A 17,370-nucleotide genomic window follows, 5' to 3' on the forward strand; every position below is an offset into this window, starting at 1 on the left:
AACAGGTCCTCTAATCTAAGCGACGGTTATCTTATCGCCTGCACCGCCAACTGCACCGCCAACTGCACCGCCAACTGCACCGCCGACTACGCAGTCCGGTCCTCCTCTTGGTCATCTGGATTGCCACTTTTATAGCAACGATTCTTAGCTTCCTCTTTCGTGTTTCCTTTTATCATTAATATCTTTTTGTTTCCATTTGGAAAGGAAAGACGAAAAGGAAATCTCGATCTTAGAACGAAAAAGATTGAAGAGAGGAAGTTCTCAGAGGAAATAACGCGTTAGGAAGGGTCGAGAAGGTATTTTCTTTGTAACGTTCCTTTCCGGCATCGTCCGGCGAGGATGCGAAACTCGATCGTACATTCGCATCGTACATTCGCATCGTACATTCGCATCGTACATTCGCATCGTACATTCGCATCGTACATTCATGAACCTTGACGAAATTCCTTACCGCCAATGCTTTCGATTCCATTTAAGCACATTTTTATTTCGGTTTTTTTCCTTACTATCAAATATTATTGAAATTTTCGCTAATTACAGAGAGTTTATTCAATCGTAATATTCACAGATAACAGATTCTTTATAATTTCTTATCGCATTTACAAATAATCTTGCATACCATATTCGTGATAGATTATTTTTGATAAGAAAGCAAAATATCAAATAGAATAGTTGGTGCTAAGCGAAATATGTTGAAGTATTTGATAATTACTGCACAAAGGAATCCGAGCACGACCTTGAACGCGTTCGCGCTCTCGATCACGCTAATTCACCTAGCACTTGCGTGTGCCGTCTACACTAGTATTTCTATAGCTACGGTGAGAGAGAAATAAAGGAAGAAGTGTATGAGGCGTTCTTCAGTTTGGAATGTCGTTCCTTTCCGTTGACGACTCTCAACGACTCTCGTTTCTTATCTACCTAAGGTAGCTCGTATTGACGAGTATCTTCCTTATAGACTTGTTTATTATTATGGACAAAAGTCACTGTGTGCGCGTCGATATTTACTTTTATTGGCATTTATTTGAATACTTGATATACTATTTAATTAGATAAAAAATAATAGTCGCGCTGAATTTCAAGTTGAAAGTTTAACAGTGAATCGAGTGAATCGATCGAGTATAAGATGCACAAAGACGAGAGCGAGGGCGAGGGCGAGGGCGAGGGCGAGAGCGTGGGCGTGGGCGAGAGCGTCGACAAGAGCTCTCTTCGTATATGGCGAGAAGAGAGTCGAAGGGCAGGATGCGCCCCGCCATTTATTTATGACTGCGTGCGTCCTTATTTCCCCTCCTTTCTTTCTTTACCAACCATAAGCGTGTTATCGCGCTACGATCATTAGTCCTCTGCATTGGTCCAACGAGCTAGAGATCGTGGGTCGAAGGATCGAAAGGACGATCGTCGAATCAATGGATTCTTTCGACGAGCTCTTATTTATGACTGTCAATTAAACTCCAAGAATAATTGTTCTACCAGTCGAACCTTTGTATTCTCTCTCTCTCTCTCTCTCTCTCTCTTTCTTTTCTTATTTTCTATTAATATTAGTCGCGATGATCTTGAATATCATTAGATATTAGATATAGAAACTTTTTAAGGATAACAAAGAACATATTTTTTCTTCCTGTCCAAGCTGGAGGAAATTTTAAAATGATGATTTATGGGATTTATTCGATAAAGGGAATATAAATAATAGTGCAACGTTTAATCTTCCCAATACTTATCTTACATGAGTTTATTACATACAGGATGTCGATTTTTATACATGTACTTATGTATAAGGTCAAAAAATCCATCTTTTATTTTAATACGAATTTGTAGATGGATATGTTAAGTAGGATAATTCGATTTAAAGGGATAAGAATGTGGCGAAAATGGAAATTTTTTTGTCAAGTGAGTGTTTATTATAAAGAAAAAAAGAAAAAGAAAGGATTAAATCGAAAGTCGTAGAATGATAACTCGAGGAACAGCAACCGCTAGTTTCAGTGTTCATTATCCTACGTCTCGGTGCAGGATTATTTTTAGTGCACGCGTGGGCATAAATGGGCGCATAAAAATGCACATACCTGCCGTCAGCTTGTTCGCCTACTCCCGGATCACCGATCTGAGCGAGCTACGACCGACAGAGATAGAATGTGAAAGAAGAAGGAGATATTTCTGAGCGGTAAAAGAGAAAAGAGAAAAGAGAGAAGAGAGAAGAGAGAAGAGAGAAGAGAGAAGAGAGAAGAGAGAAGAGAGAAAGTGATAAGACCATTCGGAGAGACAAATGTGCAACCTAAAAGTCAAGATATTGGCGCCACTGAAAGTATTTCATTTAGATCTTTCCAAATATTGGACAAGATCTAAGTTTTCAGATAATTTTAAATATCAATCATTTCCTTATACGTTGTTACACTTTTCTATTATTATTGAACATGTATTAATGTTTCTTTTCTAACACGTTAATAAATCTAATCTTCTAATTAGGAACTCGTGCTTCTATAGGTCTATGACTCAATGAGTAAGCATAGAGGAAGAAATTGTCGTAATGTAAAAGATTTGAAGTAGCAGGTCAATGGACTCTTGTTTCAAGACAGTTGTTGAGAAATAGCAGCAAATTCCATTACTCGCGTGGACAAGCTCGTGAGTTTCGTAATACACGACACGTGCGATTTCGCGATCGTCCGATGCACCGACGCATGATGACTCAAATCTCCTTGTTGCGTACATTGATCGTAAGCAATACGATCGAGAGAGATACAGAAATACCTTTCTGAATCATCGCGTCTTCTCGAGGTCCATAAATCGAGGTCACAAGTTGGCTCGAATCTTTCCTCTGGGTCCCTTGGAGATGGGATTTCCGGTTCGGTCGAATGTTTCTGCGCTGAATCACTAAATCCAACGACCACTTGAGAATCTAAAGTATAGAGAAAGAGAGAGGGAGAAATATCCATATGGATATATTTTTACGGAGTCCCACAAGCCTTTGTAATCAACAACAGAGAGAAAAAACTAAGGAAATAAAAAAGAAACCACAAATGTTTAAGATTTTATTATATCAGGAAAGAAATAATTAGAAATTAGAAAATGTCGAGCGGAGGAACGTCTCTTAAGACGACACGTGTCAGAATTCCTCGGAGTTCATCAAAGACGACGAGGAGGTCTCGAAGGTCGTTCCTTGACCTTCCACCCAGTCGTTACAAGACTTGTGCAAGATCTTGTCCTATTATTTTCCTCTTTTTCCACGAATTTTGTCGTCTTCTTCGTCGAAAGAGGCACAAAAACGCATAAAAAGACGAAACGATTGGAATGAATCTTGGAGCTGGTCGTATATCGTTATTATTGTCCGATCTCTTTTCTCGTCCTTCGATATTTCTTCGTTTTTCGCTTTTTTCTTATTGTTAGTCGAAGGAGTGCTCGGTTTTAATTGGATGGACGCTACGAATAATCCACGATCGGCCATCGAAATAGCTCGAGCGTGACGGGCAGACCCCATGGAGGACGTCAATTAGAAAGCAAAGATAGTCGGAGGGTTGGCTTGGCTTGGCTTGGCTTGGCTTGGCCTGGCCTGGCCTGGCTTGGCCTGGCCTGGCCTGCCCTGCCTGCTTGCCTGCTTGCCTGCTTGCCTGCTTGCCTGCCTGCCTGCCTGCCTACCCGCCTGCCTGCCAGCCTGCCTGCCTGCCTGCCTGCCTGCCTGCCTGCCTGCTACTCTCGCAGAAAGGCTTGTAAATTTAAGCGAGGACGTTTCGCAAGTCACCGTCTCGTCGCGTACCAACCCGTGCAAATACGATCGCTAATAGAACGATAATAGCTGAATTACAAGTCCTATCTTACGATGAGTCCACGTAAGCGAGAAATTATATCCTTTTTGGATAGCTTTAATGCACGCGACTGCAATAGCTTATCGAACTAACAATAAGATAAATTTCAACGCCTAAGAAATAAGACCATGGGTATTTATATTCTTTTTTTACTTTTTTGTTGCAGGTACGTTCAAAAGAAAAAAACATTTCAGTAGGGGTAATGTACTATCATTTTTCATTTTAGTGTAATCTTTTATTTTATTTTCGGCTTTTCAAAACAAGTCTTGAAAAGTGAATAGTTGTTTTGATAAAGTAAGGATAGATTTACAACAGGGATGTCTAACATGCGGGCAGTGGCTTGAAATTTGATACGAGTTAATACGACAAACTTTTTCTACGGAATACTTTTCTTCATTCATTTGCATCCAAGGGAAGAATAATCTATAAGAATGACCTATCATAAGCATATATACATCTATATATATATATATATAAAGTTTAATGAAAATAATTCGATGTCATCTATAGAGGAAGACGTTACCGTTGGACTCACATAACCGCTTAATTTAATCGAGTTTTCTCGGTCCGTCGCACTCGTCTATTAATAGTACTGCTCGGAATCGGAATGTGATTCAGGACTTTCACTGTCACCTTCCTCGCGTGAGGTCCATGCACGCCCGAGTTCCTGTCTATCCTCCTACCATCTACTCATTGCCCCCTCTACCTAACTTTGAGTTTCTTTTTCTTCTTCATAATTTTCTAGTTTTGTTCGCTTTATTAATGCTGCTCCTTTGGATTCCTTTTAATTGCCTTCTATATTAACTTATAACAATAATTAATCATTATCGTTAGAAAGTTATTTTGTCATTATATCATTTCTCATTTTCTCGGTAGAAATGTAGGGTGGTGAGCTCATGCAATTTCGAGAAAAAAATCTGCCTATGTAGCCGAAGGGCGTAAAATCAAACCTTGCACGCAGGAACGGAAACATAAAGAAACGCACAACGCACAACGCACAAAAAAAAAGATCTCTGATAGTTCACTAATTTCATGCTTGAGAAAAAGACATCGATGGATTCTCGTTGCGTATCGAAGGATTCTCGTTCTCGGGCGTGAACGTTTGCGAGGATGAAACGATCATTCGTCCGGTTTGTTCTCCTTCTCGCATTTTTTTGCTTTTCAAAGACAGAACGTAGAAGAATCGCGTGAGAGCATGCCGTTTCGTTTCGTTTCCTTTCCTTTCCTTTCCATACCATTACGAGAGAGAAAGAGAAAGAGAAAGAGAAACAAGGAACGTGTACTACTCGTCCAATCAGAACCCTCGGGCTACCTTCCATCGTTTAACTTAACAGAAGGTTTAAGACTCGCTTTTCACGAGCGTTCGTCTCTCGCGGAAAGGAACGCTCTTCGAATTCCTTCTTGCGGATGTAGGAGCAGACCTACGGACCTGTGCGGAAGATCGGACCGCACCGATAAAAGGACTTTACTATTTCTTCATTCTCTTCGTTCCACGACCTGTTTTTCTATCTCCTTTCATTTATTTCTTCTCCTTCTTGCGTGTGCCGCTGAAGATACTCGACTGTGTTACTTACCACATTGCTATTTTACTGTTTGTCCCTTCTTTCTTTACATACGCCCAACTGGTTTCAATCTAGATATAAGTCGACTTGAAATTATGTCATTACTATCCTACTTACGTTAACATCTACGTCTAAGTCATTAAGTATCTAAGAATATCGATATGGAATATAACTCGTCTATCCTTTTCTACTTTATCTAAGTCATTTCTATAAAGAACGAAAATCAATGAAACGCGGTCCTAATAATCGACCGCGAATACGAATTATTCTCCTAAGTAATAATCGCGGGTGCACTCTAAAGAACCACCTCTATTGGGGTATTTATACGCGTGAACAGCACATGCTTTAGGTCGGACAGCACGCTTGATCCTGGTGAAAGTATGCAGTTATAAGCCACGGTGTGCGTCTAACGCGAGAATTAAGGCGCACGTAGCCTTAGACTGGCCGACACGCAGCAAGCTTTAATTATCCGCTTTGCGTGCCGTCCTGACGCCAACGCGTGGTCTTAAAAAACAAAACGAAAATGACACAGGGTTACATATCCCCCAACCCTTCCCCCTCCCCCTCTTAATATTTTATTTTCCTCTTTTTTCGTCCTCTTTACATTCGTGTCGTTTGCTTTGGGAATGAAAACCAGTTTTCTCTTATACGTCGAGTTCCAAGGAAGACGAAATTTCGTCGACCTCCTAGGAGTTCTTGTTTGGAGTTCTTGTTCGGAGTTCTCGTTCGAAACTCTCGTGGTATCGCCGCGTACGCATTACTTTCGAATGACCTTTTCATGAACACGCATCTCCCCAAAGAGTTTTTTTAGTATGTTTTCTTTCTCAAAATTATTGTTCATTATTATTACAGAAAATAATTGTTTCAATGTTCTTTGAAAGCTTTGAAAGCTTTGAAAAGGGTGTTTTAATCAACAAGATAATGCTGTGCAATTCCTCGCGAATAGTCTATACCTTTGCTAAGAGATTGGTTGGTCAACGGGATTGCTAACTGGAATTTAGAACGGTTCCATTGTTTTGAGTACCGGTATTAGGATTGATCGTTTCCTCGACGGAAACTTTGCTTTGCTTGCTTGCTTGCGCGCGCGCGCACACACACACACACACACACACACACAAACACACACAAATACACACACGCAAATACCTTCGTATGTATGTACCTAGCAAACTCCAGTTATCAAGAAGATGGAATATAATACGTAACGCGATGACTCCTGGAGATGTTAATAACCGCGACGATCTCTTGTACGGTGAGGCGAACTTATTATTTAAAATATTTATTTCATGGATAAGCGTGACAAGGAATAAGAGAAGAAAAAATAAGGAAACTCTAGTATGACACCGGAATAATTTGGAAAGAAGTTTTACGAGAGTAAAGACTGTCTCTTGTCGTCGAATTTATGGCACGAGTATAAGAGCCACCGCATCAGGAGCTTCTTCATACATTTCCATAACAATGCTTTTAGTTTCTTCTTCTTACTCGGAGAAGTTTTCTCTTTGGATGTGTGCTCGAATCTCCGCTAGTTGATACTCGGCAAGATTCAATGGCTTCTCAGGATGTATCTACCCTATTCCAATGCTCTACCACCAATGCAACAAGAGTCGTTGCACATTTTGTCTCTGTCGAGTAGCTCGAGTAGTCCGTATAGGGATCTACTAACGCGATACGATCTTTCACTTCTTGAAAATTTAATCCTTCCGTTCTGGGGAAATTAAAGTGGGTACTGTGCTTTCAAATAAATCGCGTCGCGAATCGCTAAGAAAGTACATAGAGCTACGTTTAACGCTCCTCTTCGTAATTCGTTCCACCGTATTTTCTACCCATATTATTTTTCATCATTTTCTTGTCGCCGAACCGTGACCATCTTACCTACGACCATCTTGGATTTTAAGCAGAGTTTTCTTATGCTTTTCACATTTTACAATTTATTACGAAAGAAGGTATACGCGTAGGTAATGGATGACTTTCTTTCCTACCATTGGAGATATCAATTAATTCCTTGAGATTTTTCTTTTATTCTAACATAAGACAAAACTTGTATACATGACGGATTACTTAAAAGATTAAAATAAATAAAATTGACAGATATCTTTGAGGTTAAAAAATGACAGAGATAAAATCTTCAAGAAGAGAAGAAGCAATGTAAATTTTCGAGCGGTCGTTTGCTTCCTCTCGTCTGGTCGACCTCGATGCTGCAAGTCATACTAGGGAGAGAGAGAGAGAGAGAGAGAGAGAGAAATCCCCTGAAAGAAGCTTATGTTTTCCTCTTTGAAACACAGCAAGCAAAGGTTTACGGATTCCAATGGATAATCCCGTGGACGGTAGCCGGCGACCTTGAAAGGGTCTTCTCTTCGAGTCGCGTGCCCTCCAAGTCCTCCGAGTCCTTCTTCTCTCTTTGTCGCTACCTTCAGGCAAGCACATTGATTCCAATGCAGGATTGCTCGGCTACTGCATTTCGAGCTACCTTCTACCTTTCTTATACGGAATATCTAGAAAGTCTTGTTCCTGTCCTTTATTTTCATGCAATTTTACAGGTGGATCGAGCAAATGATAATAACAGATAAATATGATATAAATGAATGTAAGTAATGTACTTTTTACATTATTTCCTATAAAAGTATAAAAACAGATCTCACGAAAGAGTCAAAAGAGAAATAGCTCTTTACTTTCATTAAAATAATGAATCCACCATTGAATAGGATTGCCGTTTGAGGTGTATTTTCAAAGATTAATTGATGATCACGAGCCGCGAAATTTGGACTTTAGATAATTCATTTTAATCGGAGCCTTTTACTGATCGATTTTATTCGAGTTAGTACTTGTAATCCTTTTATTCGTTGCAAGAGAAAGAGGAGAGAGAGAGAGAGAGAGAGAGAGAGAGAGAGAATATTACGAAATGGTATGACGCGACGCATCGATCCATCCGCGCGATCCTCTTTGAGACGATAATGATTATTATCGTCTCTCGGTAAAGGTACGCGAATATAATAGGACACGAGTGACCGTAGATTAATGATCTCTCGGTAATTAACAGCACGTATTAATATCTTATAATTTATAATCTAAAGGTCTTCAACGATGAGAGGTAAAAAAGAAAAAGAAAACAACGGAAGAAAAGAGAAAAAGGAGAATCGATGTTAGAATCGTCTGTCATTCACCGACGATTTTCTTCACATGTAATATACTAAAAAAGCATCCTGCTTTTGGTATGACGAATCTACCTGAATAATGTTCGATCGTTTATATATCTATTTTCTCGATATTAGGAATCAACTAGGAATGAAGGAATAAAGTTTCAATAATAGAATTTATTATCGTCGTAAAAAAGCAGAGACAAGTTGAACTACAATATGTAGGTACTCGTACGGATTTCGTTCGATCGAGAACGCCTTCGTCTTGACCACAGCGTAAATCCTAGTAGAATCTTGTTTTGTGGTCTTGGAGATAGGACGTTTTCTGCGGTGAGTGACACCGTACCTTCCTCTCGTTAAAGTCTCCAACTTGAACTCGAACTCGACCACACTTGGATAGGAGAACACGATCGACTACTCTCCCTTTCCATCGGAAACTCAAATCCTGAGATCGCTTCTCTTTTCTCTTCTATTTTGTTAGACCACGTTCGGTTGGAAGTTCGTTCGTTTGTTCGTTCGTTCGTTCGTTCGTATCGATGTTCATATCGCATTCCCGCGAGCTCGAGAATACTCGCGTGGAAACGCGTTTGACCTTAGGATCGGGCTGACCTTACTCGAGCAGCAGCGTTCGCCAATCGGTAAGGAAAGTAACGACGAGACAGACTGCGTTACTGGATGATTCATTGCCCCTATTGGCGCGAACGCCCTGAGGCGTCCGTACAACTTCTCCTTCCCTGCCTGAAAGAACTTTACGCTACCCTAGGGGAAGGAGCGTATTATTACTGTGAAATTCTCAAAACCGTTTTCCGAACATTTAACGGTAAAACTTGCTGCAGACTACAGCGAGCAAAACAACATCGTTCATTTGAGGTCGGGCCCTTTTAATTCTTCTTACTCTTAACTTTATAATAGTTTCTGACACGGCACATGATAATCCTTCCCTTCGCGGTTCAAAAATCGTTAACCCCTTGTTACTTATTTTCTCGCTATCACTACAGTCTCACATTCCTAAATGTGTATTGCTTTATTTTATTCTCACGATATTTTATATTTTTCTTGATTCAAAGTATTTATTGTATACATAGTTTTTGTTAGACAACCACACACACACACACACACACAAATCATAATATAAAAGATCTAACAGATTTGGCGTCATCGTGCGTTCGACATTTGATCTTTCTCCGGTCCTATTTCCTTTTCTCATCTCGCATCATCAATTTTGAAATTGAAATGAAACCAAACTTCCGCCTCATTACTCGACAGTCCATTGCTGTTACGCAAGATGAGAAAGGAAGGAAAGGTAAAAAAAAATAGGAAATAAAAATCATCAAAAAAAATCAAAGAAACTTGTACAGGACAACGCAAGTCGTGCCGAACAAACGACCGTGATCTATCCGTGCACGATCTCGAGATCTATGAAGCAGAATGAATAGCCATGAGGAGGACTAATAGCGACTCGCGCGAGTGCTCTTATAATATCGGATCACTTTCACGGAGAAGAAACCGTGAAACGAGGCCGCCGACTCCCACGGTGTTACATCGTGAGGAGGCCTCCTCTTCCGACTATTTCTTGTATTTTTCTTCTCTTTCTTCTTCAAAACTTTATTCCGTTTTTTCATCTTTTTTCTCTCCTACCCATTAGCATTTCTTGCTTTTCTTTCTTTTTTCTTTAAAAATGCTTACGTTTGCACTCTTTTTCTTTCGACTTCCGCCTCTGGACTTTCCTTTCCAGTTACAATGATGTCCGCGCAATCTCCTCTTTCTTTTCTATTGTTTCTTCCACTCTCGATGTTATAATTGTACTTAGACTTTTTTCAACAAATTCTATATAATTATTTGATATATTATATAATAAAGAAATAATGTGCAAAAATTGAATCATGTACTAAAAGATGAAAGGAAAAGAAGGATCGTGATCGGTCGATTAATTGTTCGATAGACTCGGCAGCTGTTGTGGTGTTAGAGGACGAGTCGAGTCGAGTCGAAGAGAATGTCATTAGCCAGGAGTTGACCATGCTCAACGTCTACACGGATAATGTTCTCATTAAGTGTCCTTAGCAATTAAGTAGCCACAACGTAGTCTTTTACAGTTAATGGTCGATAAAAAAAAAAGAAAAAACAAAAAGAAAAAACAAAAAGCTTTTAGCGATTATTTCGCGCCTCGCTCTCGAGTGTTACTTGTACTCGCATTAATTTAGTCGTTTTACGCGATCTTTCGAGATAATCTTCTTTAATTCTCCATGTTTTCAATCTTTAGGGAGTGTCGGAACATTTATCGATCATTCTTGACACATGCATATAATTATGAAACATATTTCTTCATGATATATTTGTAATAAACGTTCCTATGCTGATTAATGGACGAATAAGAAGACTAATTATTTATTATTAAAAGATTATTTAATCAACTTATTTAACCAGTTAACTGTTAAATTATTGTTTTAACGTTTCTGCCCAGTGATGAATTTGAGTTGGAGTATCAGGTCGAAATAGTTTAATATTTCAATTATATTAATAGACAAATCGTAAAATGAAGGGAAGACGAATACGTTGATCGCTTTGATAAATAATAAAAAAGTAAAGTCGATGATAATTTCAACAACCTGCGTGCATCTATCTATCCTATAATTACAGGAGCGATGTGGGCAAGCGCACACGGCAGCCGTGCACGCGTCGACGATCGAGTCTGTCGATGCGATGTGTGGCCCTCACACAGGTCGGAACGAAGGCTAAGTTCGCACGCCCTGTGGTGTTCTTAGGACGATCCCCGGTTATAGCTTTCTGTAAACTCGAACAGGAACAGGTAATTCCCCATTAGTGGTTAGAGAGAAATAGTGGGTGTGTTACGGTGCTGCGTGCATCAAAGTTTATCCAAGTTTATACGAGTTATCTTTGGATTGTCCTCGACGAGACCAACGATGACACCAACGCCTTTCTTTCCAGAGCAACAAAAAAGAATATTTTTTTACAATTAGTAGATAAATCAAATAGTTTTTAAAAGGAAAATTATTCTTAGGTAATTTGCCGACACCTTCATACAAACCTACTTATTCTGCCTGTCTGTCCGGGATCAGCGTATCTAACGTATCTCATCTCTAAAACCGCAAATTATTTCCGTTACGTTAAGACATTGTACCCCTCATAACACATAAATTGCATTTCGTTGACACGTACCTAGAGTGTCAGGCAGAGTTCAAGAATATACTGTATTTCGTCGTAGAGTTGATTTCACGGAGTCGCATGACCGTCGCTAAACTTACCGCTAGTCAGTCGGTCGCATTTACTTTGAATCCTCCTAATGCGTCACCTTTCTCATTGTTTCCCAGCTTCAAACGCATAGAGGATTCGTTTCTGATTCATGGTTTATTCGTAAATCATATAGCATGGTTACGTGAGTCTCCAAGAATGTAGGTAATAAAGTGCTTTAATAATACCCTATGGCGTCAAACCCACTTCATTTTAACGAACTTTCCATTCTACATGTTTTTTTTTTTTTATCACAAACTCGCGTTGATGCTACTCGTTAATTCGATACAAATTATTGAAGTATTTTTTAGGTTTGATACGTTTGATATCATAATTAAGTGATATAATAATGGATAAATAAAAGAAGTGTATGGATTTTTTTGTTTAGTAGAGATCGTTAATGCATCTCATTGTATCATACTATTATCCATGCCTAAGTAAGTACTTACTTACGTGCACATGTTTTAAAAGGACAAGAGATTGGCTCGAGGCACGACTTTGTAGTGCGATTGTCCGCGATCTAAATGAAGATATATATCTCTATGCAATTAAGAGCCAATTTCATCCATAGGTAGGTAGGAGTCCTAAGGGGCCATTATTATCGCGGCAATGAAATTGCCGTTCGAAACACACGTTGAACCATCGCTTATCCTGCGTAAGAAAGTGCCGTTACGAGAAGTAATAATAATTGCGCTACGGGATGATCGAATTCCCATAGTTTTTACCTAGCATTTTTATCTACTACAGATTTCCATAAGTTATCAAGGTTAGAGATCAAATTGAAAAGATCGCTCTCAATTCTGCCGTTCAAATCTTTCAATTTACTTTCATAGAACTTGCTATTTTAAAAACTAATTTCACACTATTTGCTTCATTTTCTTTTTCTAATAAAATTTTATTTTCAGAAATAATAGATAAATTCCTGAATGATTTACCGTATAAGGAGTCTAACTCGTGTTGCGTCCTGTGTTACGCCCTTGAACCCGACACGTAACAACTCTTTCATTCGCTGTACATATATTTTTTCTCTTATATCTCCAGGTTGTTAAAAGGCGCGAACAATAGGAAATAGTTTTTCGTCGGTTAGAATCCGTTACTTGGTTTCGCGCTTTGAGATTCCTAAAGAACGAAAGAACTGTGAAGCAAGCGGAAAGCGCATACCTACCAAACGTTGCTAAAGTTCGAAAGAGCGGGCACGCCTCGTAAACCGGCATTCGAGTCATGCAAATCGTCGTGTAAGCCTCTAAGAATCTTCGAGGTCGTGCGAACCGTCCGTATAAGGGTGGAATCATCGAATCGTCAAATTTCTCTTTCATGTCGAAGGTATAAAACGTAGGTGGCGAGACGATTTTTTTGTTGGATTTCATCGTTCCATCTTAAAAACTCATTTTATCTTTGGTTAACGTTTTCTACGACAAACGGCACTAACAGAAAAAGAGGAGAGCAACAGATTTGAGAAACATCGATCTTCTTTATTTATAGCCGACCTTAACGGCGCGGCAGCTATTTTATTTGTTCGTTCGTTCGTTTGTTCGTTCGTTCATTCATTCGTTCTTCTTCTTCTTCTTTATGTCTTCGGCATTCGTGGAGAGAAGATTCCTGAGCCATTAAGACGTCGCGATTTTTCTATGATTTCTGTTTTTCTTTTTTTGTATTGGTCAACCGAAGACGTAACTGGGCTGATTGATTTTCTCAGAAAATGTAGTCGTTTTTATTAATATAAAAATACTTAAATTTATCTAGTTTTGTTTTTTGAAATCTCTATATTCTAAGAGATGAACACGAGTAGTATATCCATATAGCTTACACGCATGTACATATATATATATATATATATATATATATATATATATATATATATATATTAAATATAATATAGAAAAGTCGTGCGCTTACCAGGTGGTCTTAGAAATGACGCGTTGGCTCCACATTGAAAGGGTCTGCTCGGTTCGTTCTTATTGCTTCTCGGTTTACATCCTATACATATACCATCTATCCACCAAGAAACGTCTCGATATATGCTTTAAACTTCCCATTTCGTAATAAAAAGAAGCAAACTTTTATGACGAAGGGAGAGTTTGTAGATGAACAGGAGAAGGTGTCGAATTTCAGTTAAGAATTTAGTTTGCAGGTGGGCTCCTCCTCCTCCTCCTTCTCCTTAGGTATATATCACATTTTTATATTACCGACCTAGTAGGGAATTTGGTAGACATTTCCTTAGTAAAGTACCGTGATGCGCATAAAGCTGTATTCCGTAAGTCCGTATAAAGAAAGTGTAGAAATTTGATTAACTTCGTGGCTTATCAAGTTTTACCTGATCACGGCTAGTTTTCATTCCGGTCGGGAATGTAAGTAAGTGCGGAGATAACAAAAGAGCAATATCGTCGTTAAGACGTGCCGAGGTTCATGAATATTGTCCGCAATTACGTATATGTACGGGAATATACATTGCTCGCGGGTATAATTAAGTAGGATGGTGGAGAAACAAGGGATAGGGATTCCATGTGGTTTTACGCTCGAAGTTGGCTCGTGATAGCACCGGCCACAGAAGAGAAGGAGGAGGAGTAAAAGGAGGAAGAAGTAAAGGAGGGGTTGGAAGTATCTCTACGTGCACCGACCTACCTGCACTTAATTGGACAGTCTTCCTTCCATATATACACAGGAGAGTGCATAGGTGAATGCATAGTTTTATCGTTAAATCATCTTCCAGGGCTCACGGCAGGTCATCGTTATGTTATTGTCTCGATTTCATCGACAGACGACGACGACGACGACGACGATTTGGAATGTTCAACCTCTCCTCCCCGTTCTAAAACTTACAAAAGGAGAAACTTCCGGATCTCAAGATCAGAGCTGATCTCTAAAGAGAATAGAATACAACGTTGAAGCTTTCGCTTTCCCTTGAAAGTCTTTTCTAACCATAAGTATCTCTCAATTTTCACGCTCGTTAGAACCTCTTTGAACGATAGATCGATGATTTCGTTTAGTTGCTTGGTTCATGAGAAAAGGAAGAAGAAAGAAAATAATAAAAAAGGAGAGAGAGAGAGAGAGAGAGAGAGAGAGAGAGAGAGAGAGTCGTTTAAACGGTCAACCACGGAAGGTCGAAGGAATTTGGTCGAGTTTCTCGTTGGAAAGATAACCCTTTCTCTCTCTTTCTTTTAGTTCGAGGTCGTAGGTAGCCACGTGCTCTGTACGATCTCCTTGCCGGATAAAAGGAGAGGAATCTCCGGGTTCAGAACAAGCGGGTCACGAGCGTCACCCCGTCGCCGTTGTCTCCACCCACCCACCCTATGTCTTTCTCCCGCTACTAACACAACCAAAACGATTCGAAATCTGGGCTAGGCGGAATACACTGTAGCCGGTTAACCGACCAATTCCTTTTCTTCTTTTCTCTTTCTTTTTGTTTTTTTTTTTCCTTCTTCTGTCTCTCTTGCGAGCAAGGCAATTTAGTATACACATATCTGGAATGACGTATGGTTCTCCAGGCTTGCAACATTCTCTTTCTCTCTTTATCTTTCTTTCTGTATATCTACGGGCAATCCTGTGTCTATCTTCATCTTTCTCTTTCGCGTCTCGACTCTCAGTCGCCTTCGTGTCTGCTACCTGGCTGCTGCTGCTGCTGCTGCTGCTGCTGCTGCTGTTGCACCGTTACCTAACCTCCAACACCCAGGACGCGCGTACTGGTGCGATTAAACGCATGCGGCGATTCCTCTTTAACTTTTCAACTATTATCTTTTGTCTATGTCCATTGTTATGACATTTTTCTTCTTAAATCTATTTCCATCAACTGTGTACTACTTTGGATAGAGAAAAATGTTGTCTATTTTGAAATAAACGTTGAAACATATAAATCTGTGGAAGAGAGAGCATAAAATTTGAGTAATAAGCCAACGTAGCTTAAACGGAGACCAAACGGAGACTAAACGGAGACTAAACGGAGACTAAACGGAGACTCAAATATTATTGCACAATACGCACAGTTAAGACGATCTCGCATCGAGCATAAAAGTTTTCTAACTTCGTGACTCGTGGCTTGTGTTCGAACGTCTAACCGGTCATAATAATCCACGATTACAGATGCAATCTCTTTGGTAAGTGATGTAATTGTAATATGTCACGAGTATGGATTTAGATGCGTTGTATAACATTGCTATATGACCGACATATTATTCTGTCACTCGGCGCGACAATAGGCTCGTGGAACACCTTTTACGAGTTGCGTAAAAGACCATTGGGTCTTGAATTACGTAATAGGTATATAGTATATAATATAAGGCTTCTTTCTCTTCTTTATCTTCTTTATTGAATTCATTTCTACACAATATCCTACGTGTCGAACATATCCGTTACCGGATGACGCTCATTTTTCTTTCATCGAAATCCTAAGTATATATTGTATAAAGTACATATAAATATATGTACGAGTCCAATAGTAGTTGTGTGTACTGTGCTTTAAAACAGTCATCCTCCTTCTCCTTTGACTCCTTTTACTCCTTTTACTTCCTACCGATATGCATCTGGATCGTCTAAGAACGATATCCTCTCGGAATAATCGCGAGTATCCGCCTGGCCGGACAATCGGTTCAACGTAAACGAGATTCGTAATTAGTATAATTGGCGTTATCGTATTGTAATTGCAGCTTAAAGCGAAAACGTTTATGCTCTCGTCGTAAACGTTCCAAGCTTCGTTAAATGAGACACATTTTTTTCTACTTTTATTTTATGTTCTTAAATAATATGCTTCTTTAGGTTGTTCGAATTAAAGACCTTTCTTTCTCCCTCCCTCTCTCTCTCTCTCGAGTGCATCAGAGTTTCCAGTTTCGAGCAATTTCAAAAATATTATTAAATCTTGTCTATTATATTTTTCTTTGTAATTTTATTAAAAAAAGATTGGTAATAAGGTTATTATTTTGTATTCATCTTTATGATGCAAATAAGGTAGACGACACCATTGAATTAGATATTTCTAAGCTATCGATTACATGCGTATTTGACGGAGATTGCGTAACCTGGATTTCACAAGTTTATCACTTTTTCTCTTTCTCTCTCTTTCTCTCTCTCTCTCTCTCTCTCTCTGGAGAGACGAGAGCGTGACGTCGAAAGGCCGTGAAGGTTGTAGATTATCCACGGGTTGAGGTGACCGTACGGTACTCGCGTTTAAAAAGTATATTGACCTGGTAATACGTGGGAACATTTAGAAACGAGCGTACTTCTCGGTTACTCGTGGATGCATCTAACGTTCCTTTGTGTGTGTGTGTGTTATGCGTTTTAGTTTGAGCGTGACGTACTGCTATAACATAACATAAGACTAACACAAGATTTCACAGACGCGCTCGTGAATTATAACGCATTTAGTTGAACCCCAAACGACTTTTTCTCGCTATCGTTTTCATCATTATCATCTAACATAAGACTACTTTTCTTTCCTCTCAATTATTCAATCTAACGAACCGTGCATACACATGCATCATTTTCGTGAAAGTGTTTGTTTCTATTAAACAAAATGAAGTCGATCGCGTATGTCAAAGGATATTTTTGAGAATAATAAGTTTGAATATTAGTCGAGTACGCGTGCGTGCGTAAACTCGATGTAGTTTCATTATCTTACCCCGGAGCATTAATATAAGCAAAGTA

At 39.3% G+C, this 17,370-nt stretch overlaps 1 protein-coding gene and 1 long non-coding RNA gene across 8 annotated transcripts in view; one reads left to right on the forward strand and one right to left on the reverse strand.

Moving 5' to 3' along the window:
• Nucleotides 1–17,370, forward strand: part of Shrm (shroom) — a 97,347-nt gene that overhangs the window by 16,230 nt on the left and 63,747 nt on the right. The gene's annotated exons all lie outside the window — the stretch shown is intronic.
• Nucleotides 8,650–15,762, reverse strand: LOC107069363 (uncharacterized). 6 transcript variants are annotated; one of them, XR_016175802.1, is made up of 4 exons: nt 13,633–15,762; nt 12,672–12,855; nt 11,534–12,387; nt 8,650–11,425 (listed from the first exon to the last, which is right to left on the reverse strand). It is a non-coding gene; the product is annotated as an uncharacterized LOC107069363 (long non-coding RNA). The 6 variants fall into 6 exon arrangements; XR_016175804.1 differs by lacking the exon at nt 13,633–15,762 and having other exon boundaries at nt 11,534–11,925; nt 12,190–12,387; nt 12,672–13,567; XR_016175806.1 differs by lacking the exon at nt 13,633–15,762 and having other exon boundaries at nt 11,534–11,925; nt 12,186–12,387; nt 12,672–13,567.

Source organism: Polistes dominula, unplaced genomic scaffold (assembly GCF_049000335.1).
Source record: "Polistes dominula isolate Pdom_NZ unplaced genomic scaffold, Pdom_raw_medaka contig_49, whole genome shotgun sequence".
In the NCBI taxonomy this organism is placed as follows: domain Eukaryota; kingdom Metazoa; phylum Arthropoda; class Insecta; order Hymenoptera; family Vespidae; genus Polistes; species Polistes dominula.